Raw genomic sequence first — 14,229 nt, forward strand, 5'->3', positions numbered from 1 at the left:
CGTTTGGCATTTGTCTGTATGATGTTTGACTTATGGGCAGCTGCTCGGCCATGGAAACCAAGTTGCCGCACATTGCGTCAAACAGTAATGGTGCTTGGAGTAGATCCTGATGCAGTTCGGAATTCCTGTGTGATGGTGGCGATGGATGCTGTACGAGCCTCTTCAACACTATGGTCTCTGGAAGTCAACATGGGAGGTTGGCCTGCACGCTTTTGGGTTGTACACATCCCTTCACTATAACATCGGAAACAGTGGACAGATGGATGTTTAGGATGGTGGAAATCTCACACACAGACTTCCTACACAAGTGGCACCCAACCAACTGACCATGTTGAAAGTCTGTGAGTTCCTCAGACCATCCCATACTGCTGTCTCACACTTTCTGCAGACTATTGAGTTCGCTGACTATGTCTTCCACGCGGTAGATGGCAGTACTGTGTCGCCCTCTATGATAAACACACGTTTAGCGGTGTGTCCGGATACTTTTGATCACATAGAGTATATTCTGGGAAAGCATTTTTTGTCTCACTTGTTTCACGTGATATTTTTTTTACAATCGGTTATTTATGTATTGTAGGTTTCGAAGAAGAAAGTTTGCGATTCGCCAAATGAAATGATGTGATTGATGATGCTGTCTGTTTCCGCGTTTTACTCGTACCAATCGTCTGTGTATCGTCTCACTCTTTGCCTTGCCTCGTAAAGCTTGTCCAATCTGTTGTCCAAATTTTCCCCTGTAGTCTGAAATTGTATGTCGCATATTTTCCGATCGTAAATATTTGATGCAACAGTTCGGGAGGAATTTGTGTTATTTGAATCTGCGTCATTTTTATTTGAATCTGCGTCATTTTTATGTGGAATTATTTATAGACCCCATCCCAATATTCGTTTCGTGTTCATGGCGATGTTTGTTCCCAAAGCTGAAACCCGTTCTTCCAGAGAAACGTCCCTGCTAATGAATCTCCCGAATGCTGCAGGTTCCATTTTCTATCTGCTGCTTCGTGACGTGCATCTAGATTTTTTTCTGTGTTTTAAGCGATGTCGTGATCTTTGCATGCGGCGTCCAAAGGATTTAATCCCCTGTCTCCTTTTTCCAATCTTTGCTCAAGTTTGGTACCCGGTCTGCAGTACTGGTAACCTGGGATGTGCATTTTGTAATTTGTTTATGATGTTGTTCAGGAGACCCTTGCCTTCTGCCACGTTCCAAAATTTCTGTGGAAGTGTGTTGATTATTTTGATCAGGTATCCTATTCCTATATTATCGTTCACGGTGAAGTTGAAGAGTTTGGTGCTGACCATGTCCACAATTCCCATTTTCTCGTTGTAATAGTTACGTTTACTTGCATTTTCCTCTCCTTCTATGACAAGTAAACGATGCACGAGTTTCCTAACGTCGTCAAACCATACGTATTTCTTTGGTAACGTGTTGTAGCGTTTGATTCCGCTTCCACTTTTCATATCGCTCCAAATAAGTTTGATGAGATACCTGTATTTTTCTGTGCTGCTGGATTCGACTCGATTCTGAGTAGCGTCGATGTTTTGGTACAGAGCATCCGACAATATTAGAATGTCCGTGTAACTTTGACAATCTTCGTCCGTGTAATCTTTAGGATATTTTTTGGTGATTAATTCTCAAAGTCCAATCGTACCTAGGTACCTGTAACAAATATCCATTTCGCCTAAATTAATTTTTACGTCGTCTCCTTCGAACGTGACTTTAGATTTTCAAATTTTCCAAATCACTCCCTCGTTACTTTCCATGCTCGAGTACAATCCGAACACCTCGTCCTTGTCGAATTTCACTGTACTCAGATAATCTCTCGGACCCAACTCGATCTTATCCGAAGAAGATGAAGTGATTCCTATGGCTTGACGTTTCGGCGGTTCCCTGAGTTCAATAGGAGTGTGAATGCTAGAGAGAGGTTGTTGTTGTTGATTTGGTGTTTTAAGTCCACTTTATGCACAGTAAGGCTAATCGGGACTAGACCTACAGTTTAAAGTGGGATCCGAACCACTTGTGCCTCCAAAGGGTATCGAACCCAGGACACCTTGATTACAAGGCGACGACGCTACAACAGCGCCATCGGGGAGGCCGCTAGAGAGAGGTGTCAGACGATAATCTTCGTAATTTCGTGCGGCAAGAAGTACAAGTTCCGTTATGAGACCTTTGTTCTGTTCCGTGACAAATTTAATCTCCTTACCGAGACTGCTTATGTCGTCGATGATGGGTTGACCTTCGTGCTTGTTCTCTTCGTAGAATCCCCGATTCTCGGATTTCCAAACTTTGAAACGTTTTGCAAGGTAATCGCGCAATTTCAAGTTGTCTTCGATTTTTCGTTCTGTTATTTTTTTATATATGGGGTTATTTTAAAAATCGTGTGACGTTGCAACATTCGCAAAGTCGTTGATTTTCTTTCTGTTCTTTCCGTTGCCGGGTTTTCGAGTCTCGTCGACCGTCACGAATCAGAAATTGTCAATATTTCAACAAGAAGAGCAGAATTTCGAAAATTCGTAGTAGTTTAAATCTCCTCCCATGTAGTCATCGTAGACATGTTTGAGATTGGTGTTATCTTGGCGAAATAAAAAAAAATGAGCGTTGTCGCCTAGTAACTGCTTTGGAATTTTGGGAAAAGTTTGAGCTAGGTAAATGCAATCCATTCTCCTGTTGCGACCTTGAGTGAAAAAGTTACGAATTTCATTTTGATTTTTTAAAATTACTTCGTCGAAGACCACGACTGAATTTTCGTGACAGCTTTCGAGTGGATTTATTACCGATTCGAAGATTTTTATTTTCAGTCCCTCGTACAAATTAATAAGTTGGTGGTATTTCTGTTGTTCGAAACTTTTGGAGAACAGGTACAGGTATCTGTTTTTCTAATCTAACCAATTCGGTGCGAGGAGAAAATTGACCACCAGTGACGTGGTTTTTCCACAATCGTCAGGACCTAAGATTAGAAAACGAATGTTATCGGGTAGCAACTCACAGTTCTTTTTTAACTTTGACATTTAAAATCTTGTTGACCATTCACCTCGTTCCACGTTGTCACAAGATCAATTCGATTGAATTGATCCAACTCTTTTCCGGATGTCCCAGCCATCTAAATTTTTTTTGTTATTTTTCATGCGTAATACTTTATCGATGAGATACGTGTCGTTTTTTTTAATTTTTAGAGAGTTCCTCTTCGTAAAACCTTCCTTTCAAATTTTCATTCGCGACTATGTTTTATTATATACGTGTTACGATTTCCGGAAAGAACTCTAGATACGGTTAAAAGATCTGTGCTCCAATTTTTTTGTGAATTCCTTCTCGAACGTTCGTTTGAATTAGCTGATCCTCTACTGGTCCCCTACTTCGTATTTAGCTTTATTGAGCGTGTGATTGTATTTTGGACAGTAAACCGTATACACTAAACGCCGCTCTTCATATTTTAACGTCGACGGGTTTCATGTGTGTCGTGGTGTGAACCGTGTTATTGTAATCGTTAAGGAGTTTCTGTAGGATGTCGACCTATTTGTTATTTCCCTGAAGCGTGAACCGTTTCCACATGCGCGTTTTCAAGGTTCGGTTCAATCATTTAACTGAAGGTCGAATAATGAAGAATGTTTTGATGTTTGACGAATTTCTGGAAGACGAAGTTGTAGAATTCACTTCCAATGTCCGTTTGAAGGAATCGAAAATAATTTTGAATGCTTCGACTACGTAAATCCCGTTTTGGTTTTTAGAGGGAAAGCCTACACACATTTTGAAAATTAATCTATGACGGTGAGGAGGTACCTGTTGCCCTTTTTGATTTTATGTAGTTTTTCAAATTACCGCAGCTTATTTTGACGGAATCACATTGCCCCAAATTGTCGAAGTCTTTTGTCACCACCGATAAACGTTTGTAGTTGCGATGCGCTGGTTTGTGCAACTCGTTCACTATATCCTTCCTAGCTATTGAGCGCGAGATTTCGCTTGAAGAGAATGACTAACGTGATTGGAAGTAGATAGAAAATGGCGGAGCTGACTCGCCCGGGCGAGTCATAGCCTTTTACGCTGTATATTTTAAGGTACCTTCACGGGAAATCACCTATAGGGTAGTACCTTCACGGTTAACCCCCGAAAACACCTTTAGGGTAGTACCTTCACGGTTAACCCAGTACCTTCACCGGAAAACACCTATAGCACACTACCTTCACGGTAATTTTGGACGAACCGTTGCTTTTTACGCTGTATATTTTAAGGGTACCTTCACGGGAAAGCACCTATACGGCACTACCTTCACGGTTATTTTCCAAACAGCCCAAAATAACAACTACCTTTCACGGTATTTCTAGTACCTTCACGGTTAACCCAGTACCTTTACGAAAAATCACCTATAGGGCACGGTTAATCCAGAATCGTAACCTTTTACACTGTATATTTTAACCTACCTTCACCGAAAAGCACCCATAGAGCACTACCTTCAGGGTTAACCCAGTACCTTCACGGGAAAGCATCTATAGAGCAGTACCTTCACGGTTAACACAGTACCTTCACGGGAAAGCACCTATATGACAGTACCTTCACGGTTAACACAGTACCTTCACGGGAAAGCACCTATTTTAAACGAGCCATAGCCTTTTACGCTGTATATTTTAAGGGTACCATCACCGGAAAGCACCTATAGGGTAGTAGCGAACCATAGCCTTTTAGGCTGTATATTTTAAGGGTACCTTCACGGGAAAGCACCTATAGAGCACTACCTTCACGGTTAACCCAGTACCTTCACGGGAAAGCACTTATAGAGCACTACCTTCACGGTTAACCCAGTACCTTCACGGGAAAGCACCTATAGAGCAGTACCTTCACAGTTAACCCAGTACCTTCACGGGAAAGCATCTATAGAGCAGTACCTTCACGGTTAACCCAGTACCTTCATGGGAAAGCACCTATAGGGCACTACCTTCACGGTTATTTTCCATCAGCCCAAAATAATAACCCCCCTTCACGGTTTTTTTCCAAACTTTACGCAGGTAACTGTCAGCGTTGCCAACTCTGCGTAGCCGTTTACGCTGTATATTCACGGTGTACCCTTGCTGTCAGCGTTGCCAACTCTGCGTAGCCGTTTACGCTGTATATTTTAAGGTTGTTCACGGTGTACCCTCGCTGTCAGCGTTGCCAACTCTGCCATCAACATTTCACCACAATATTTTACGAGTTAAACTAACCTAGTGAGTTGGCAACATTTATTCTATCATGCACGAACTAACCTAACCTCTTCCAATGGTGAATGGCTCTGATTGGTCAGACAGCCCCTCCGAACATTTCATGGCCGATCAATTTTGTGCGCGTGAGCCTCGAAGTCTTTTGTGAGCCCGTACATTTCACATTTTTATGCTGTACAACACAAAAGTGAAAATAAAATTCCAATATTTGTTTCTAGCGATGATAAGTGGCACTTTTGGATCTTTAACCGAGGAAAAAAGACGCTTTTTTGCTTGGTGTTACTGTTGTTTGAGCCGCAAGCTGAATTTAACTAACAAATCAAAACGAGCGCTCTTCAGGGGGGAGTATGCTTTCGAAAACAAAGAAACAATACAAATTCTAGCATTTCCTCTACCGATGAGCATCTTTTCTGTTCTGGTTAATTACGCAAGGGAAAAAAGGGCGTTGGCTTCGAAAGAAAATCTTTACCAGTAAAAATGTCTGCGAGACCTTTTCTCGAAGAAAGAAGAGGAAAAATTAATAAAATATTCTGAGCAGTGGGAAAGAAAGAAATGCTCTATAACATGCCAACCAACGTGTTCGGCTACAACAGGAGGAAACCTGGCGCCACGTTTCCCAAGTACGTCAAGATATCCAGCGAAGAGGCGTCAAAGCTCGAGACATGCTTGACGATGCCTTGCTTGCTTTCCGAACCGACCTGTTGGCAGCTACAATCATTCACTGGAACGGTATTGTGAAGCAGTTCGAAGAGAACACTGGCAAGATCTTCTTCATATTCAACAACAATAGCATCTTCTACGAACTCTCCCTAGGTGGCGGAAGTCTCCGAATTGTGAACTTGCATCCCTCGAGCGGTGTCGCGATAAGTCTGCATCACGGGGAGAATTTATTCAGGATCAAGCACGACAACATGAAAATCGGAGTCTCGTACGACAACGTTTCCGTCGGAGATCGTCTGTACGCCGAATCTATCGAGACGAATATGGAGCATCCGATACCGCTTTTTTTGGAGTTGGTGCTCTCCTATACCGTCGCCAGTGTCTGTCGTCTATCGTAAGCAAGCAAGTAAGCAAAATGCAAGAAGGCAATGAAGATAATAGATCCATATTTTTGCATCGGAGCCATTGTTGTCTATAAGTATCAAACAACCTCCATTGTCATGAGAGCAGCTATCGTGAACGAACTGCACAAACCTGCCCGCAGGAATTATCCTCGACTGCCCGTGGTCACCAAAGGGATAGACGACCTCTGGCAGGCCGACCTCGTGGAGATGAGCACGGGGAATCTCAAGGGGCTTCACAAGATCAACAAGGGGTTCAGATACCTCCTCACCGTGATCGACACTTTCAGCAAGTACGCTTGGGCGATACCCGTTAAAAACAAGACCGGGGTCGAGGTCAGCAAAGCTTTCGCTTCTGTTTTCAAGCAGAGATCCCCTTGTTTCCTGCAGACCGATCGAGGCAGGGAATTCTACAACTCTGCCTTCGGGAGGATGCTCAAGGAGAACGGTATTCTTCACTATTCAACCTACAGCGAGCTGAAAGCAAGCATCGTGGAGCGATTCAACAGGACCCTCAAGGGGCTCATGTGGAAACGGTTCACCCTCCGCGGGAACTACAAGTGGGTGGATCTGGTGCCCGAACTGGTGGAGGAATACAACAACCGAATTCACAGGACGATAGGGATGAAACCCTTGGAAGTGACCAAGCGAAACGAAAGGTGGCTGATCTCCGAAGTGTACTGCAAACGAAACACTGGCGAAAAATTAAGAAACCAAAGTATAAAATAAGAGACAAGGTGAGAGTGAGCAAATTCAAGCGCCCCGGAGTATTCGACAAAGGTTTCACTCGAAACTGGTCTACAGAAATTTTCACCGTGACCGATGTTCTCCTGCCTTCATCACCTCCCTACATCCCCACCTACAAGCTGAAGAGCACCGCGGACGGTGAGGACATCGAGGGTCGATTCTACTAGCAGGAACTGTCCGCCACTAGGTTCCCGGACACTTACCTTGTGGAAAAAGTGCTCCGACGCAGCAAGGGCAAACTTTACGTCAAGTGGCTCGGCCTTCCCTCTTCGCAGAATTCTTGGATTGATGCTATCGATATCGTATGAGCTGGGAGGTGACCAAGAGGCTCCCGGACGTTGGCGAAGGTAAAGGAAGAAAGAAAAATGGCGAATTGCTTCCCGAAAGTATCAGATGTCTCATCGTGGGGCCCTCGGGTTGTGGCAATAAATATTAATAAAATCAGATGCTCTATACCAGAACAATGATCCCACACAAAAAGAGTCAAGTCTAGCAGTGGAGCAAAATACAACTTAATCAAGCCCATATGGTCACAGATGAAGACTGGTAGTGGAATCAAACATTACAACACCCTGCCTAAATAATTTGTGTGGGTTGATGATGTCAGGAAACTTGTAGATAGGTTGCTGGTGATAGCTGGGGAGGAAGATGCTGGTAACCATAAATTTTTACAATGAGAAGGTTGGAATTATGGACATGATAAGCACCAAATTGTCTAATTTTATAGTGAATGACACTAAGTGGATTGGATATCTTATAAAAATTATTAATACTCTACCCCCCAAATTTTGGATTATCTCTGAGGTACGGGGGCTGGTTAATGACATCATAAACAAGCTGCCATTTGAACTACACATACCAGGCTATCAGTATTGTGGTCCCGGTACCAAACTAGGCCATAGATTAAACAGAGGGGACGCTGGTGTTAATCCTCTAGATGCTGCTTGTAGAGAACATGGCATAGCATACAACACACATACTGATCTTGACAGCCGACATGTGGCAGACAAAAAATTAGAAGAGGCTGCATTTGGTAGATTTGTAAGCAAAGATGCTTCTTTAAGTGAGAGAAAAGCAGCATTGGGGACCACCATAGCTATGAACAACAAACAAAAACTGGGGTGGGGGTTGTGATAAATTAAATAAATTTAAGCCACTTAATTAAGCTATGTAATCCCAGAATATGTATATAATAAACCTAGGATCAAGGCCAAGGGTGTTATGTATCAGATACCTTATACAGGTCTTAAATCTCTTAAAACGATTGATAGTCTTCTAATCAAAAAGCAGCGCAAGAAGAAAAGTTCTTGTCTGGCCAAGGGCCATGGTATGAAATTTTTACTAAGTACCCCTCAATTAAAAAAAATACAGCAATCTAGAAAAAAATTGCATACAGGTGGCTTCATATTTAGTATCCCAGATATTTTAGCAGCACTTGGTGCTGTTGGGAGCTTGGCTGGGGGATCAGCTGCTATAGCAAAAACAGTAATAGATGCCAAGAAGAATAAGGCAGAATTAGATGAATTGAAGCGCCATAATCTGGCCATGGAGAAACAAGGCAAAGGTGTTAAGAGAGCCATGAATAAGTTTAAAAGAACAAGAGCCGCTTACAAACCAAGATATTGAAGCTTTAATCAAACCACTGGGCATCAAAAATTTTAGAGGTGTGTACATGTCTGATTCTTTACCAGAACAACCACTCAACAAAGAGTGTGGCATAGTTAATTTGGATAAGTACAAAAATCAGGACACTCACTAGATCTGTTATCTTAAATATTTAAAAGATGAGGCATTTGTGTTTGATTCATTTGGAGGTGTTCCACCTGACAATTTAGTAAAATATCTAAAATCAACTATTCTTTATTACAATAATGCCCGTGTTCAAAATTTCAAAGATGTTAATTGTGGACATCTGTGTTTATCTGTTCCTAGATATCTGTCTCAAAAAAATAAACCATCAATTGAAAATTTTCAAAAAAGCTTTTTGTTGTATCTAAAACATCATGGGAGTATTCCATCTCACCAGCCAAAATTCAATATTAAAGCTCAGATTACATGATGATATAGTATATCCCAAAAAAATAGCTCTCAGAGCATTTTATGGCATGTACTTGATCCCAAATATTACACACCACATCAACAAGATTGCAGTTGGTGACCAAAACATTGTCATCACTCCAGGGCAGTATAATCTGTCTACTTTAAATGCTCAGTTACCTAGAGGTATAATATTAACTCAAAATTCTGTCACTCACAGAGTAGAGATTGTGTCTGCTACAGAGACAGTAGATCTGGGTACTATAGGAGAGCTGTTAGGATTCCAGAACAACACAAAACTTGAGCCTGCCATCAAACACACTGCTATTAATATACCTAAATTCTTAGCCATAGAGACTCTAAATATTGACTGTAATGTAGACGAGGGTATGATCACCAAATCAGATGGCATAGGCACTCACAAACAAACTGGTATCATTGCAACATTTAAACCTAACTCTGAATTTATGGAACCGATCATCTACACTCCATAACCAATATTATATTTTCCTGTGTGCCATAATAGAATAGATTATATTGAATTGATGGTCACTAATGAAAAAGAAGAATTAGTTGATTTTGCTGGAGCCACAACAACTGCTATCATAGAGATTAATATTTAAATAAAAATACATACAAAAAAAATGGAAAATATTGAGAGTTATGAGCTACAATCATTCCCCCCAAACAGGAGGACATTTGCAAATTTAAATCAAGCCAACACAGAGATTGAGGTTCATCTTGATGTAGGAGATGGCTTTATACACCCTCACAGAGCAGACCTCTATATCAAGTTTGATGTTGTAAAGCTCGATGGTACAGATTATCCGGCTAACTCAAATATAAGATTGGTAGAAAATTTTGTGCCACATCTGTTCTCTGAAATTGAGATCAGAAAACATGGTGTTGTTATAAACAGAGTAGATTACCCTGGTATTACTTCTACAGCTTTAGACATACTAAAATTATCCAAAACCGAGGCTTCATACTACAAAATAGGTGGATTTGAGGCTGGTGATAAAATATTAACCAAGAGCCACACAGTACTGTTTCCTATGCGCCTGTTGCCAGGATTCTTCTCAGATTACAAAGACATTATGTGGAAGGGTGGTTTAAGAATTACATTTAGAAGAGCTGCCAATGATAATAATGCTTTGATGAGGTATAGTACATTATATTCTACTGGTGCAGCTCTGCCTAATACTCTACCTGATGAAGACAAGTGCCTTATTCAGACTATGGAGCTAAGAATTCCAATAGTTGAATATGAGGCCAGTTATGCTCTTAAATACAAAGCAGATATACTAAAAAATCCACAGGTGCCTTTACAATTGTATACATATCAATGTGTGCAGAAGCCTGCCACTGGTAGCTATTATGAATTTGATGCTACAAACTCATTCTCCAGTATACAATATGACATGCCAGATTTTGTGGTGGTACTGTTTCAGACTGGAAGACAAAATAATCAAGAAAAAAATTCAAGTAAGTTTGATAGCTGCAACATCAAAAACATATATCTTAAAAATGGCAGAAATGAGGTGTTCCCTAGAGGAAATTATAATTTAAACATGTCCACGTATGATTTTCTTAAATTATATGAGGCATTTACAGCATACAAAAGGGTTACAACCTGGAATACTGACATGTATTACTCACCAGATTAATTCAAAGCGCAGAGACCCATGTTTGCCATCAACACCTCAAAAAGGAAACAAGTTGTGGTTAATGACAGGACAAACATTAAAATTATCTGTGAATTCCATGATACATTTCCTGCCGACACCATATGTAGTGTTATTCTCATAGGTGAAAAATCATATGTTTATGATGTAAGAAATGAGAGAGTCACAGAGCAATTCTAGAAGGCCTCTGCATATTACATTGTCTTAGTACTAGATATGCAAGTTGGGCCTGGTGTCCAATTAAAATATTCAGGTTAACATATTAATTCTCTAAACTTAAACCGGAAGTAAATCGGAAGTGGACAGGAAGTGAATCGGAAGTAGACTGGAATTGGACCGGAAGTAAATATGTGTGGGTGTGGGTGGGTGAGGGTTTTATGAGCATCTTGGCTTAGTTTTAAGTGTAGCCATAACAATATCAAGAAGGCTATATCTTTAGCAGGCTTACAGACAACAGATTGACAGATTCAGCTTTTGCATACATGGCCAAGTCAGTCTGTTGAGGCTTCTTCATTTGTACACTGTAATTCTTCATTTGTACACTGTAATTCTTCATTTGTACACTAGAATTCAGCATTCTTTAGATTTGACAGTGTAGCGCACTTGGACAATTGACTCATATAGACATCTTGACATTGTTTTAAGTATAGCCAAATCAATCTGTTTAATCATATGAGCTCTTCATTTGTATGATATTTGTCCTCATCCTATAGTATTTTACACTACTGTGCCAGATTCTGTTGTAAATTTTTAGCGACTTGAATCAAGGTTCGGCCACCTATTTTCTACATTTATTTCTTATCCGAAATCAATTTTATGTCTATATGCTTTCTAACATTCTCCATCGTTTTTCCATACACCGCGTTGTTCAATAATTTTAAAAAAATATTTGTCTAAATCTGAAGTGTTTTATTTTGGTCTCGATGTACATTCCCAACCACTCGGAGTGTTTAAACTTTAGTATTCTTCTCACATTTACTACCTAAAATCTCTTCCCAATCAAAAACCGTAGACTACTATAGTACACGACATATCTCTCTTTAGATTCAAGAGACATCAGAAGCTTTTTTCTTTTCATTCGAGTGGACATTTGATTTCGGGTGCTTGTGGAAAATCCGAAAACATGTCCCTGAAATTGTCTGGAAGTATGAGGTCCACCTCTGCGCAGAAACCACACTCCCTATCGTAGAGATCATAAATTTAAATTGAAGTGGTTTCAACCCACTCGAATCCTCACTAGGAAAGTTTCTGTATAATAGCAAATCCATACATATTGTTCACATCCAGATAAATAATATAACTTGATGGTGTATTCAAGTTATATTGATTATTGGCAATGTGCAAGTTATTGGCTTTTGCATGTCTCTGCGAACATTGAACCATGCCACTACGTGTCGCCCTCTCGATAAAAATTAAGATGTCCACGTCGGAATGAAGTTCATGAAGTTCCAGCTTGATATCTTTTGGAACAACATTGCCGAGCACGCCAAACCAGGAAGGCTGTAAAAATGTGCAGGGTATAATTTATAAATATTCGCTGACGTTTTCCTGAATGACTGAAAAAAACATCTGTGAGTATCGTTACGTCTAATGTCAAGTATGAATCGTGATAATCCTTGAGAGTATTGCATTTCAATGTATCCCACATTAATTTTGCATGCTCGTATTCTTCGTCCGTAATATCTGAACATTTCAGTCGACTGTAAAACTTTGACCGTGGCGGGAGGGTTTAGTCATTAAACTTAGATTCATCGGTTACTTATTCGTATGAATAGATGCCTTTGCATCTAATAAATTTCAATATCTACGTTGGGAAAAGTAGTTATAGTTATTTTGAATTGTGTCGTCTGAAAGTTTACTCGCTGGAGCGTGCAAGTTGGCAGAGAGAAATCTGTATGAATCTAGAAACCTCATCTCTATGGTTTTGTTTTGTTCCCTGGAATCTTAACTTCCTTACTTATAGAGATATATCGTTTTTCATTTTGAGAAAAAATACCTATTTTTTAATCATATCGAAAATTCCTAATTAAAGAATGGAAGAAGTAATTGGATCCATTATGAAACAATATTGGGAAAAACATCGGTCTTTGGATTTTAAGGTTGCATGTGTTACAGATTCCACTGATGAAACGTGTAACGCTTGAGTTGGAGAGGAAGCTGACTTGCCCGAATTGTTGGTAAAACTATACTGGAAGCGCGCGAAAAATTACAATTGTCAGCCCCTACGCCCACGCAAGGGTCACAAACACAATCTGACGCGACGTTTCTATTGGGGCCTGTATTCCCAAACACAAGGCAAGTAACAGAAAGGTCACGTCAGATTCCAGTACACTTTGGAATCCAATGGAACGGGCGAAATCAAATGATTCCGTTCACTTTATTTTGTCAATAATGCTGCAAGAAATGAGAATATTATTGCTTGTCTAAAAAAAAATACACATATATATATATATATATATATATATGGATAATGATGCGATAACAGTCAAGACCAAAAACACTCTAGCGTAAGTAATTGGGTAACACTCTGCAAGGCAACAGTTGCGTATCAATTTAATGACTTACATCTTTCTCGCTCGTCGCTAACAAGGTTAAATGCGGCGTTCCTAACATTTACTCCTGTTAAAGGAAAAACGAGGAAAGGAGGTTACCAGGAGCAAGACATATCCTGGCTTATTATGCGATAATCTAATCAACCAGAGCAAAAGATTGTTCAAAGATAACAGGGGTAAAAACTTATATTCTAATAAGTACAATTCAACTTCCTTATAACAATCTGTTTAATTTATGTTCTCAATAACTATTATAAAGGAGGTCCATCAGGACTCTGGTTAACAATTCAGTCTTCCAAGGAGTAATTATGATCGTAACAAGTGCATTATAAATACATATATATATATATGTCTAAATACATGTACGCGTGATTATCAAAAAGGACTCAACAGCATTAAGAGTGGTAACCTCACTTACTAGCAATAGATTACAATTATTATTATTTTTTTTGTAATACAATATTTTACTGCATGGCCGTTGATGCTACCGGGTTGGTTATTTAGTGGTGCTGGATTGAAACCGGAAAAACGCGGGGTGTGTTGTACGGGCTACCCAAAATAGGGACGTAGTTATAGCAATTCAGGATAAACTCCCATTAGCTCTTCAATAACACTATTAACTATCCAAATGGTTCCTATGTCACGTAACACGCGCTCAACCAAAAATAAAAGAGAAGTGGTCGCATTCAAATACGCCCCTTTTTTTGTAAGTTTTCGTTACAACGGTAATTAGGAGTAATAATCGTGCAGTCACTCTAATTCACAGTACTCGTTATTGCAACAACAGGGGCAAGTCTAAGAACTGAAGGGGGAAGGATGACATACGTCGATCACGTGTGCAAAAAAATTCAAAAAAAGGAACAGTTCCACAAGCAAGTGGACAACGGGAGTATTTGATAGTAGTCCAATTTACCTTATATGTATTCCTTCGGAGGTCTAGTCGTAAACCAAGTACACTCAACT

At 40.1% G+C, this 14,229-nt stretch overlaps 1 long non-coding RNA gene across 1 annotated transcript in view; it reads left to right on the forward strand.

The window, feature by feature from the left end:
* Positions 1-14,229, forward strand: part of LOC145992598 (uncharacterized) — an 861,113-nt gene that overhangs the window by 744,151 nt on the left and 102,733 nt on the right. The window lies entirely within an intron of this gene.

This window comes from Lepisma saccharinum, chromosome 9 (assembly GCF_977018435.1).
Source record: "Lepisma saccharinum chromosome 9, izLepSacc3.1, whole genome shotgun sequence".
Classification (NCBI taxonomy): Eukaryota; Metazoa; Arthropoda; class Insecta; order Zygentoma; family Lepismatidae; genus Lepisma; species Lepisma saccharinum.